The sequence below is a fragment of the Brassica oleracea genome, chromosome C8, assembly GCF_000695525.1.
Source record: "Brassica oleracea var. oleracea cultivar TO1000 chromosome C8, BOL, whole genome shotgun sequence".
Lineage (NCBI taxonomy): Eukaryota > Viridiplantae > Streptophyta > Magnoliopsida > Brassicales > Brassicaceae > Brassica > Brassica oleracea.
Genome location: NC_027755.1, coordinates 5146440 through 5160578, shown reverse-complemented (window position 1 = coordinate 5160578; position 14139 = coordinate 5146440). Strand labels below are relative to the sequence as shown.

The window sequence follows — 14139 nt, the reverse complement described above, 5'->3', positions numbered from 1 at the left end:
TCTAAACCCTAAATTCAAAACCCAAACTCTAAACCCTAAATCCTAAACCTAAACTCTAAACCCTAAATCCTAAACCCAAACTCTAAACTATAAATCATAAACCCAAACTCTAAACCCTAAATCCTAAACTCAAACTCTAGATCATAAACTCAAACCTTATACCCTAAACCATAAACCCTAAACCCAAACCTTTATCTTAAACCTGAATCGTAGACCCTAAACCCAAACCCTAAGCCCTAAACCCAAAATGTTTGAATTTGGGTTTAAGATTTACAGTTTGGTTTAGGGTCTATGATTTGGATTTGAGTTTAGAGTTTAAGGTTTGAGTTTAGGGTCTAGGATTTGGGTTTACAGTTTGGGTTTAGGGTTTAGGATTTGAGTTTATCGTAAAAGGTTTGGGTTTAGGGTTTACTATTTGGGTTTAAGGTATAGGGTTTGAGTTTAGTATTCAGGGGTTAGATTTAGATTTAGGGTTTAGAGTTTAGAATTTAGAGTTTTGTTAGACATTATTCTTTTTTTCAACTATTTTAAATTTTTTAAATAAAATTTAATATATTTTATTATTTATCTAGATGGCAATTTAATTAGTTTTAAGAGGGGTGATGAATTTAAGTTTTGTCCATTACAAACCGACTCAAACAAAAAAAACCAATTTTCCGGTCCTCAACTAATTTCGCTCGATCCATCACCTCCAGCGTGTTCCGCTAGCTCGTAACAATCAAACATCGTTCTCAACCTTTAGCGTTACTTCAGAAAGGTGAGATTCACCTCGTTTCCTCGGATGCTGGAACTTTCAAGACAGTTCCACATTAGTTAACCCCCAATGAACTTATCGAGCTTGTTACCATCACCGTCAATTAAGATCTTGAGAAATGAAGATCATAGAGATCCGAGATTATCACCTGAGAGATACACCGAGAGCTCGCCTATACAGCCATCTCCACAGCCAATCGAAAAGCAAAAAGCGGGTCACTTCACCGCCATCACCAAACCAGAAAGTCTCCAAACTTGTAAGAAAAGTCAATCAATTGTTGAAAGTTCTCAGATGCAATAAATAAAGAGAATTTGGCCAAAAAAAACCTCAACTTTGCACGAATTGCCAAAAGAAACATAAACTTTTGGGCTGACCAAAAAAACACCAAACTTTCATTGACTTTAAAATTAATTAACAATGTTTTCGCTGACTTGTCAATTTAGCAGCCGTCAACAAATTTAACAGAAATATTTGACATCGTTTATTGTTGGCGTTAAGTGAAACGACAGACCCCTAGATTCGAATCCAGGTTGGTTGGTCAAATGGCAAGGTATTTTACCACTAGGCTACTGACACTTTCAATGTACTTACTAACATGTTTACTTTTATTTGGTACATATTAAATATAAAAAATTCTCTAAAAACTTAATAAGATCTTTAAAATTCCAAAAAAATTAAAAAAATAAAGAAGTTTTTATAAAATTAATTTAGAAATTAAAATTAAAAATAAAATTTTATTTTTCTTTTTAAAAAATAAAAACTCTTCCAAAATTTTCTAAAAACTTAAAAAGATCTTTAAAATTCCAAAAAATTGAAAAAATAAAGATTTTTTTTATAAAATTAATTTTGAAATTAAAATAGAAAATAAAATTTTATTTTTTCTTTTCAATTCGTGAAAAGTTTGTGTTTTTTTGAAAAGAAAAAATAAAATTTTAGTTTATATTTTAATTTCAAAATTAATTTTATAAAAAAATTCTATTTTAATTTTAAAATTATTTTTATAAAAAAATTCTTTATTTTTTTCAATTTTTTGGAATTTTAAAGATCTTTTTAAGTTTTTAGAAAATTTTGGAAGAGTTTTTATTTTTAATTTTAATTTCTAAATTAATTTTATAAAAATCTTCTTTATTTTTTAATTTTTTTTTTGAATTTTAAATATATTATTAAGTTTTTTGAGAATTTTTTATATTTAATATGTACCAAATAAAAGTAAACATGTTAGTAAGTACATTGAAAGTGCCAGTAGCCCAGTGGTAAAATACCTTGCCATTTGACCAACCATCCTGGGTTCGAATCCAGGGGTCTACATAATTTTAATTTCAAATCATGTAAAACGACGTCGTTTTACATCATTTGAAAACGACGTCGTTTCACTTAACGCCAACAATAAATGACGTCAAATATTTCTGTTAAATTTGTTGACGGCGTGCTAAATTGGCAAGTCAGCGAAAACATTGTTAATTAATTCTAAAGTCAATGAAAGTTTGGTGTTTTTTTGGTCAGCCCAAAAGTTTATATTTCTTTTGCCAATTCATGCAAAGTTAAGGTTTTTTTTGGCCGAATTCTCAATAAATAAAGTTATAGCTGAAGATATATGCTAGTCAAATTAAATACTCTCTCTGTTTCATAATAAGGGGAAAAACGTCATTTAAATCCCGAACTAACCAAAATAAGCTATAAAAAGCCTCAACTTTTGGGTAAGCCAAAAAATTCTCAAACTTTCAAAATTTTCCTAAAATAATCCTAAACTTATGTTGACTAAGCCTTTTTAAACATCCCGAAGTCAACCGTTAATTTTGCTTAAACTTCTGTTAAATAGTGAAACGATGTGTTTTACTCCATAATTAAAAACATAAACTCGTGTCTTTTCTTCTTCTTCATCGACTCTGCAAATCCTTAATTCCCAGGAAAAAAAAATTCCTCTTCACCATGGGATCAACTCAGAAGCTCGTGGATTTCCAAGCAAGTGTGTATGTCATGAGCTTGTGAAATGTACACGTCTAGGACGCAAGAAAATCCTGGTCGAGCGTTCTTCAGGTATGTGAGTAAGAGAGATAGGGGCAAAGTTTCTCTGACCAAAACCGATATAAATGATGATATGTTAAGAAAATTTGGTCTGAGAAGTTATTGTTTTAGACTTCTTTGAAACAATTTGTTGCTATATTGTTTAAGAAATTGTGTTGCTTTGATGTTTAAGAACATGTGTTGTTCATGATGATTAAGAAGATATGTTGTTAAACAAAATAATAAAAGAGATAGTTGGAACCGTTTGGGTCACAAGAGAGGAGATGGCAAAGAAACGTAACAGACGTAAAAGGCGTGTAACAAGAAAGACGTGTTATCCATGATGTGCTGTTAACAAAATGAGAGGAGATGAGAGTTTTGAGTCATTACATAATAAAGGAGATTGTTTTAGTCATTACATAACACAAGAGATGGTTTCAGCCATAACATAAGAAAAGAGATGGTTTTAGTCGTAACATAACAAAAGAGATGGTCTGAACCATTACATAATAAAAAAAGAAGAATTGATTAATCTTGAGATTGTTCTTGTGAAAAACCTTGTGTTGATTCCTCCTACAAAAAACGCAAGTGTAAGCGACATATACAACATGTTCTCGACTAAACAAGTGATTAACAAAAAGAAAACATACCACATCTTGAAGTCTTGGCCGACCCCTTGGCCTTTTTGGTTCTCTTTTAGCTGTCGGATTAGAACATGTAGTTTTGTTGTGACCAGTGTCTAGGCAATTAGAACAAGTCATCATACGCTTTTCTCGTCCCAGTTTTGAAGATTCATTAGCTCCTTTTTTTCTATCATAGTTGTTTACTATGTGAAGCAATGATAGCTTTTTTGGCATTACGAACCATGCATTGCCTTCTTATATCCTCTAACATTTCCAACAATGGCTTTTTTCTAGCTTCTCTAATTGTCTTGTTGAATGACTCACTAAGGTTGTTAAGGTTGTCACTGCAATCTGATCCTAACCTAAAAAAAGCTCTTGACCATGTATTGGGGTTTGTTTTCTGAAGGGAGTTAAAGGCACCTGAGCAATATTTTTTTAGTGTGTCCATATGCTCTTGATAATCCCCTAGAGTGTAGCTTCCTGCTATCTTCCAAAATAATCTCTCTAATTCAGGATCTTTATTGTCTCTTTTCCAGTTTGCAAGGATATGTCTTGAACACATTCGGTGTTCAGCTTCTGGAAGCTCATTCTTGACAGCATTCACAAGTCCCTGTTGATAAGAAAACACAATCAAATAAGCACAACACAAAAAAAAACAGAAATTAGCACACCACAAACCTTCTGCTTGTCGGATATTATTGTTGTTGTTGCTCCTTCTTGCAGTCCTAAATCCGATTTCAAAAGCTTACAAACCATTCCCAGTTCACATTATTTTCAATCTCAACAACAGCCCAAGCAATTGGCACAATCCTGTTGTCTCCATCTCTTCCTACAGCAGCTAGTAGATGCCCTTTAATATCCCACTTCAAGAATGCACCATCTAGCCCAATGATAGGTCGACATGATTCTATCCAAGATTCTCTTTGAGATGTGAAACAAACATATAACCTGTCAAACCTTTGCTTGCTTCCTGGAGTAGCACCGGGAATAGTCTCAATAACCATTGATGTATACTGATTGGACTTTTTTATCTCGGCTTCATAATCTCATACGTGAGAAATGCACTTCATGGCTTGTTTTTCTCAGTCGGAATAGCTTAGACTTCGCTTTTGCACATTGTTCCTCTGTGAGACTGTGACAATTAAATTGTACTCTCTCTTGACCTCTTCAGCCATCTCCTTTTTCGTAAACTTCCTGTTGATCCTTAACCTCTCCGCAAACAGCCAAGCAATTGACGATACCTTAAGCATCTTTGAGTAGCCTGATCTCATGCAATTATGCTCATTGATATACACTTTCACTTGCATCTTGTGCCTCCTTGGTTCGTAAGAACAGTAAATCCTCCAAGGGCAATTCGACTCAACATCAGAGCATCTCGCACCCATCTTCCTTGATGTAGACTTGTACATTTTAATGTCATAACAGGTCTTCAGAGAGTACCGTAACAATGCCAACTTGAAATACTGCTGCACAAGCAAATGTCTTCCCCAATGCCAAAAGCTCTTCACTGTCAACACTATTGGAAAACAACTCTCTTCGTTCTACCTCTTCTTCGTCTTTGTCGGAAGATAATGGATCCGGTATCTTCTCATCATCCCAAATATCATCACCACTCTCTCCATCACTTACATTTTCTTCTTCTCTTGCGACATCTCCAAAATGTTGTGATAAGTCCTCACAGTTCTCTTCTTCCACGTCTAATCCATTTTCTCCATTCTCTTCTACTTGATTTTCTTCAACCTCATCCTCTTCGTTATCACCACCATCTCCTTCTCCATCATATCGGTCAACATCCTCATCATGACAGTCTCTCTCAGTGTCAGGTCGAGGTTCGTTGCGTCTCTCCTCTGCGGTGATTCGTTCAAGCTCACGACCTTTCCCTGCATCGTGCTCCTCTTCGTTATCACCACCATCTCCTTCTCCATCATCTCGGTCAACATCCTCATCATGACAGTCTCTCTCAGTGTCAGGTCGAGGTTCGTTGCGTCTCTCCTCTGCGGTGATTCGTTCAAGCTCACGACCTTTCCCTGCATCGTGCTCCTCTTCAATTGTCACTCGATGTAGCTTTCTTCTTACGACGTTTATGATCAAGCTTCTTCGGCCTCTCCATCTGTTTTCTTCAAATAGTCAAGAGTTAAGTTTGTTTCATGTGTAGTAATCTATGGATTTAGGTGAATGATATTGGGAATTAAGGATTGTTATCGATGGAGAAAAAGAGAAGACGACGATTTTTTTTTTCTTTTCATGATAGAGTAAAACTCATCGTTTATTAATTAACGGAAGTTTATAAAGAGTTAACAGTTGACTTGTGGATGCTTAAAACGACAGAGTCAAACATAAGTTTATGATTATTTTGGATTTTTTTTTAAAGTTTGGGAATATTTTGGTTTACTTAAGAGTTGAAGCTTTTTTTAGCTTATTTTGTTAAGTTTGAGGTTTTATTGACGTTTTTCTCATAATAAGTGTTATTCTAATTTTTTTTCTTGTTACACAAAAAGTGTCACTTTACAATTCCAATGTAAATTATATTTACTTTCAGCTGAAAATTAATTGCAAACTGCATTGATTTTATAAATAATTTTATTTATCTCAAATACTATTGATCAGAAAGATGTAATTAATAACAACTTACGTATATTTCTGTTATTTTCTTAGTCTGTGTGAAAAGTGTCAAAGTGACACTTATTCAGAAACAGAGTGAGTATTATTTTTGTCACAGCTACACATGAAAAGATAATTTTTAAAAATTCACGTTTCAATAATGTATAGGGATGATCATATTGTTTGACTAAACGTGCTATGGGGATGGGCAATGAATATGGTTGACTAAAGAGCCCCTTCAAACCTTGCCGATCGGATCTTTCTCTATGGAGGCAGCTTGTCAACTTGAAATATTGATTGCGGTGGCGAGACTAATCTGAGAATCGCAGTTATCCGGCAGAGTAAGTTATCTGTTGGGTGGAAATGGCGGCTTCATCTGCGACGTTATACTTTGGATTTCTAATTGCTTCCATCACTTTGTGGATGATCTTCAGGTGAGCCCTCTTTGATTCTTGTTTTTAAATAAAAATTCTGTTCTAGCTTGAACTATGGGGTTAATCCTAGCTCTACTATGAATCAAGTCCAAATCAGTTCATTATGTTACACTAGATCGGTGATAACTGAATTGACTTATCCATCTTTATCTTGTATATTGAAACTTTATCTCTGATAGATTCTTCGAGACGATGGCTCTTTGAGAATCAATCTCGAAATAGATCATATTTGACTACATAGACATATGTTAAATTAGATGAGTTTTAACCTCAAGATAACTGGAGTGATATATATATATATATATATATATCTAATATATTCCCTCCGTTTCAGAATGATCTATGTTTTAGAAAAAAATTTGTTTCTAAAAAATCCATATTTTACCTTTTCAATGTATATAATAGTGACAAATTGTAAATTTCAAAGACATTAAATTAATACTGAACTTTGATTGGTTAAAAATCATAGAAAATAACTAAACATGGAAAAACAATGCATTTATTGTCAAAATTTTACGTGTTTTCTTAATAAAACTGAAATTTTAGAATATACTTTATTTTGTAACAGAGGGAGTATTACTTAAGATTTGTTTTTACTTTTCAATGTGGGAGACTTTGTCTCTGAAACAAACAACATGGATCCACAGTTTTGATTCAAGAGTTTTTCTTCCTATTGCTTCTTGTCGAAATTGATGATTACGTGTGTTTACTTTAATTATATGTTATATACTGCACTTTTCTTTCTTCTTTATGTAATATACTTGATCTAGTAGTACGATGGTAGCTTATATTTTAAATTTTATTCCAGCCTTTGTTCCAGGTTGTTTACATGGATGCTCAGTCTAGTGCTTGGAATGTCTGTTAGGTTCCGTGTTAGCAGTAGGAAATGCCTGCGGGATGTCGTGGTGATGTCTGAAACGGTGAGCACATTCTACAAACTTCTTACTGCTTAGTCGTCAATGGAGAAAAGATTGTACAAAGCTTTTAGTGGCAAGTCGTTTGTCCTTTTTGTACACTATCTACAGTAAAATGCTAATAACTTATTAAAAAATCTTGTTACATCGTTTTTTTAAAATTGTTTGCATTTCTACTGGGACAATAATTCTTTGCTATTTTGATATTATTTTTTTGATGAAAAGGTATATTATCAGAACTTGATTTGCTGCTGGTTTGAGCGTTTTACAGGGTGCCTTTGAGTCATCGTCCGCTGGTGAAATTAAATTTGGTGTTGGTTTTCTTTCTGGAGAGCTATGTATTAAAGTTATGATATATGATCTTGATGTTGTGATGAGATCCTCTGGTGCTTTATCTTGTGACAAACTCACTCTCTGTTTCCAACTTGGATATGACAGGTACTGTCATTTGCATCTAATCCTAACATGAAATAAATCCTTCTTAATGGATTAGTTTCGTATATCATGTTTGGAAGCTTGCACTGTCAAAAAAAAAAAAAAAACTTGCACTGTCTAGAGTCCTCTGTGACCTATATCATGGATGTGCCTATATGTTACAAATTAAAGACAAATCTTCTATTCAGTTAGTTGATTGCTCACAGGCGGCATTTTTTTTTGTTGTTGCTTCTCCTGGATATAGGGCAGTAGGTATTGTGGTTATACGAACCATGGAAATTGTATCTGGAGATGTAACTATGAAACTGGACAATGATTTCTTTTCCCAAAGCAAACGATCATCAGCTACTTCCCCATCTACGAAAAAACCTCATAAAGAGTATCAGCTGTCAGCACTTGCAAAATATTCTATGTATTTTTCTGAAAAGGTCAGGATGCTTAGTAAGAAATGGGTTAGCTGATTGTGTGCTTAGATATGTGAGAGTAGTAATTCTTGAGTCTTATCAACCTTTAGTCAACGCTTCGTTTTCAGTTGTTTGCTGGAGATAAATACAATCTATGATTACTGTTCATTCTCTTTCACTGGGTGTTATACTGACAGTTTAGCCATATTAACAGGTTTCCTTCAGCTTACCCAAACTAGATGTCAGATGTGTGAATCGAAAACATGATCTGTTTGCTGTGAATAACGTCACGGCAATTATCTTGAGGAGCATTAAATCGAAGTCTGTTGAAGATTCAGGGGATATTACACGTCTTATGGAACTCAATGAGATTCATGTATGATGGTGTTGCGGAAGGTTTTTTTAGATATTCGACACAAATTATTTACTATTGTTTCACTGATGATATGCTTCCTTGCTCCTTTGCAGCTCTTTAGGGAAGCTGAATCCTCTATATTAGAGATTATTAAAGTTGATGTGGTGTCTTTTATCGAGATCCCTTTTCAGGTTTGGAACCACTAACGTTATAGTTTTTAATATAATGTGCAGATTGCAATTTCAATTTAGATAAGTAATCTCTGATACTTAGATTTCCCTTTGTAGTTTTATTCTTTAATTCGCCTATGAGATCATTGGCTCTTTAAGGTCTTGCATGAACATTGCTTAATTTATCTCGATCTCCAAAATATTGGTTAATCCAATTAATATACCTGAAAATCTCTTCCTATATACATAAAGAAAGGGCACCTTATTCTTGTGTCATATAAATTTCTGTAGAAGAGTTACTGTGTTAAGTAAAGTTGGCAATATAAGTTTGAATTATAAACTTTTAAAACCACGTAAGTTTATGATGTTACATATCATCTTGATGGCTACTTCTTTTTTCAGCCGGTTCTGCCTATTAATGCTAACCTTGAAATAGAGCTAGGAGGTACCCAATGCAATCTATTCATTTCTAGGCTAGAGCCATGGTTGAGCCTTCTTTTCCCGGAGAAGAGAACCCTCGTGGTTCAAGAGGAAATTTGCACTCGAGAGAAATTGAAAGCTGCCGATATGAAAACAATTATGTGGACGTGCACATTTTCAGCCCCTGAGATGACTATGTTATGTGGTATCGATGATTTGCCTTTGTATCATGTAAGCATCTCTAACTTACCACTAATTTTTATACTCTATTTTTTTTTTAGTAAAAATTGCTCTAGTTTATCCATGTTTTTACTATTAACGGCGTTTCTACCACCTCTGTTTATTTCTTCAAAAAATATAGGTTTGTATATGAACTTTTAAAGTGTAATTATTTTAATTGAATATGATCATACATACCAAAATAAATATAGATATTAGTGGAATTTTTTTTAAAAAAATTTATGGATATTAATTTACAAATATATTTAATCTCTGAAATTGTAGAAATAAAATATTTTATGAAAAATAATCTTTTGTTGTTGATAAAAAATGCTCCCAGACACGGGGCTCGAGGTACTCCATAAATCAATGTTCTCCGGCGCTGGCGATGCGTTTTCCCGTCGGCGCTGGCTACTCGTGGCGACGTCATCATCGACCTGTATCTCTCTACTCTCCTTTCGCTCCAGCTCTCGTGTTCTTTGCTGCTCAAGGTCACGTTATTTATCCATCGGGGCTCCGATGGTCTCCTCTAGGCCGAAGGTTTCTTCGACGCCGTTGTTCTACGGGGACTCCCGTTCTGTGAATCTATGTAGATCCTTTACCCGCCGTCTCACCCTTTACAGTCCGCCTCATCGTGGTCTCATATCTGTAAGCTCAAACCGCAGATCCGTGTATTTCATCCTCTCCCTCTCGATGTCACTGCGGCTAGAAGATCCTCACCGACGTTCACCTTCCATCTCTTCGCAAGCTCATTCTCAGACAACAACTTCTGATGTCTTGACCGTTGTTAGTGGGATTCCACATAAAACGCGGTTTCTAGATCCGAAATTGTTCCAGTTTAGAGTCATGGGCTCGCCGTCCCTCATCTCCCTTACCACCGTCGCCGGTCACTCCCGGGAAATCGAAGAGACCTTCTCCACCGATGATACTGCTGCTGCTGTTCTTCCACAAGCACTCCACTCTTCCATAACCTTCGGCGATCTGATGTATTGTATTGGTGGGGTTCCACCTTTCTCTTGGCGACCAGATCTTAAAACTAAACAATGCATAAGGTTGAGCTCGCTTCATAACTCCCCCTCCATCTCCGTTCCGACGATACCTTTCCGCTCAGCCTCCTTTCTGGTAGCTGCTCTCGGGTTGAAATCAGACTCCTCACATCCGCCCCTCCAAGCTTCAAGAGCACCGGCAAGAAATAGAAAGATCTTTCATCATCAGGGTGTGCCTCCATCTGGTGCGACCCTCTCGGCTGTGCCGGTGACCCGTATCCCTCCCAACTCCGTCGCCAGTCACCGTGCTTCCTCCGCCTCACTCTTCCAACAAGGTCACGATTCTACTTTTCTTAAGCTGGGCCTTCAGATATTGAATTTGGGCTTGGTTAGCCTAATTGCTTTTAATTATAAATGGTCTAGTCCATTGCTTTCACAGCCCACAGTCTTGTGGGGGTTTTTAATCTCTTTGATTAATTGCCTGAAGACTTCCGATGGGTTCAATGGAGTTTTTACCGAAGCAGATTTACATACAACGCCCTATTTCTCTTGTGCGAAGAGTTTACTCTCTAATCATTTACCGGTGGGCTCACTGGGATCGCCTTCACCACCACTTGCATCAGTCCTCGTGAAGAAGCGAACCGTGCTATCCAATACCTCTTTGTTAAAAAGTGTTTCCCTTCCAAACATTAAATGGAAGTCTCCATCCATATCTATAACCGACTTGCTATCTTGTGGAGCGGTCCGTTCGGGGCCTGAAGATGCAGCGGACTTCGTCTCGTCGATACTCCGAGGTGCGGATTGGGTGCTAACGTCACCTTTTCATGTGACTATCTCTCAGCTATCCAACTGTGTTGTGAAAGCCTTATCGACGCATTTAAGCTTGGTCTTGAATTCGCTGTCATCTTCTGATGATGAACTATCTATTTTATCTGCTTTTGGCATTGTAGTTTATCTTTTTAATCAAAGAGGATGGTACATTCCCACTTGTTATTGTAACCAAAACAATTGAGTTTGAATGAAAGTAAGCTGTGTTTCAAAAAAAAAAAAAATTTATGAAAATTTTACAATTAAAATATATGGAAATATAATCAATTAGAATTTTAAATTAATTAATAAAAATGATTTGACTATTTTTTTTTTCAATGAATTTTAAATTTATTCAAAAAAACCTTTTTACAACAAGTGTTACAACAAGTGGAACCAGAGTTAATCTCAAATCACAAAATTCAAACTACATCAAAACTCAGACAAAAATGACCGCTACTACACCCTTGTTTGAAACCAATATTGAAGAGCATTCTCCATGCCCTTACCACCTTTCATCCTAACCAGGCTAGGTTTATTTCTGATCCCTTTTTCAGTGAGTTTTGTCAGTAAAGCCATAGACATTAAGTTCTCCCCATGCTTCACTCTGTTTCTTTCTGTCCAGATAGCATAAGTAGCAGCATGAAAAGCATATCTTAGGCAAAATAAACTCCTCTTATCTAGAGCTCCACCAGAAATCTTCTGTACTATCTCAGACCAAACATCTGAATAAGAATTTCCGAGAATTCCACTAACAAGATACCTCCAAAGCTGGACAGAGTAAGAACATTTGAAGAATAGATGGTCTCGAGTTTCAGGTTCATTTTTGCAGAGCACACATGTAGTGTCTACTCCCTGACACCATTTAGAAATCATGTCCATTGTAGATAATCTGTTTTTCATTGCCAACCAGACTATGAATGCAAACTTCGGAGTCGCCATGGAGTTTATAAAATGTCCGACTATATTATGCTTAATCAATGTCCGAAAATCAAAAATTAATCGCACAATTTGTGAATAACACGTCATGTAAATGTTGGTTCTATGTAATTTTTTAAAAGTATATATTTTCTCTAATTCATTTCAATTTTCTTTAAAAAAAAAAGTTATCTCTAGTTTTCAACTATAAAATAGTAAATATTATTTTCATCTATTGCATACTCATGGAAACCCGATTTTTCCTTTATAAATAGAGTTAATCTTTTTTTACTTGTAAAAGTGATTAAACATTTAATTTTTTCACTATGACTAAAACAAATAAAATCAGTTCAATAATCATTAATAATATAATATAATTTTTATATTAAATTAATAATATTATTTTTTGTTTCATTTTATATTTGTCGTTTAGGTTTATGTACAAAAATTAATAAAACATTAAAATTTAAAATTTTCATGATAAAAACATCATTGACATCTACCTAACTAAAATTCAAACAATAAGAACAAACTGTAAAATATAAAGACGTACAACATAAATGTAAAAAAATTAGATTAAAATTGAAAACAAGTAAATTAAAACAAAAACAAATTCTAAAACTTCAATTATTAGAAAAGGAGAAAATATTATTTATTTAATATGAAAGTGTAAAAAAATCAAAATTTATGTTTGTGAAAAATATATATTGACCATATTTAGATAAAAGTATATCAATATTGATGGTTAAACCCAATTTTATTATGTTTTATATTTTTTACATGATACATATTATTTATCTGGAGTTAGATTATAGAGCGATTTGTAAGAAAAATAGACAATAAATGAAAAATTGGCAAAAATGGAAAAGCAATAGAAAACATGGTTGTCAGAAGCATCTGTGGGGAGTGTTTTACCATAAGCCAATTCCTTTCACTAGATATAGAAAACCAACATATAGTATTATTATTATATTATTATTATTATTATTATTATTATTATTATTATATTATATATACATGACATATGTTTAAATTTAGAAGATATTTTCTATAAGCAAAAAAATTACCTACATTTCAAATAGATCTTCATTAATGCCCCAATCACATTCATCCTACTCCTCCTCTCCTGCTCCACCGAGACCCCAGCGACAGATTTAAGAATGACCCGTAAATCGCAAACAGAAAAGGTTGGGCCGAGACAAAGATCCATGGATTTGACGATGTAAGTGTCTAGCACGTTCTACATGCATCGCCGTGTGGTTAGCGGCAAACAAATTATCGCCGTGAGCTTCGCCGTCACAATTCCAATAGAGATTTTCTGATCTGAATCGCGATAGATGTGAGTGTGGCGGGGTTAATGTCATTTCTATTATATTTTACTCTCGAGGTTTTAGGTTTTGGTTTTTCTTTCTCTCTTTTGGTTTGTTCTGTTATTTTGAAGACATATAATAAAGTGAAACCATAAGAGAAAACTGCAAATTGATAATTTTGTGAGTGTTTTATGTGATTCAAATCTTTAGGCTAATTTCATTATACACTCAAAACTCAGTTGCATGTAACCAACATCAAATTTAGCTATATGCAAACTGTTTTCACCGACTACTTCTATAGTCAATAAAGTTTTAGTTTTTCATAAACGGCTAATAATACATATATACACACGGTCATCTGGATATGAAAAGATATACTAAGTTTATGTTTTCGAGTAAATATAAATCTCGATGACATCTGGAATATCACATCGTCAATGTTTTAAATATCCGGTAAACAAAATTAAACACCAGCTAACATAAAACATATTTGTATAAGTCAAAGTATAACCCTACTAACTTATATATTATCCAATTGAGTTGTGGTTATCAAAAACAAAATCGTCAGCCCTGTGTACCAACATCGAATTTAGCTATATGCAAACTGTTTTACCCGGCTAATTCTATAGTCAATAAAGTTTGTAGTTTTACATAAACGGCTAATAATAAAGATATCCACGCGGTCACCTGGATATTAAAGATATACTAAGTTTATGTATTCGAGTAAACATAAGTCTCGATTGTTGGACCCGAATATGACCCTCAGGTGAGGTACCGATAAGCGT

General features: G+C 34.4%; 1 pseudogene; it reads left to right on the top strand.

Annotated features, from left to right (window-relative positions):
- Positions 1-6159: 6159 nt before the first annotated feature.
- The window catches only part of LOC106312765, a 29233-nt pseudogene continuing 21253 nt past the window's right edge, over positions 6160-14139 (top strand).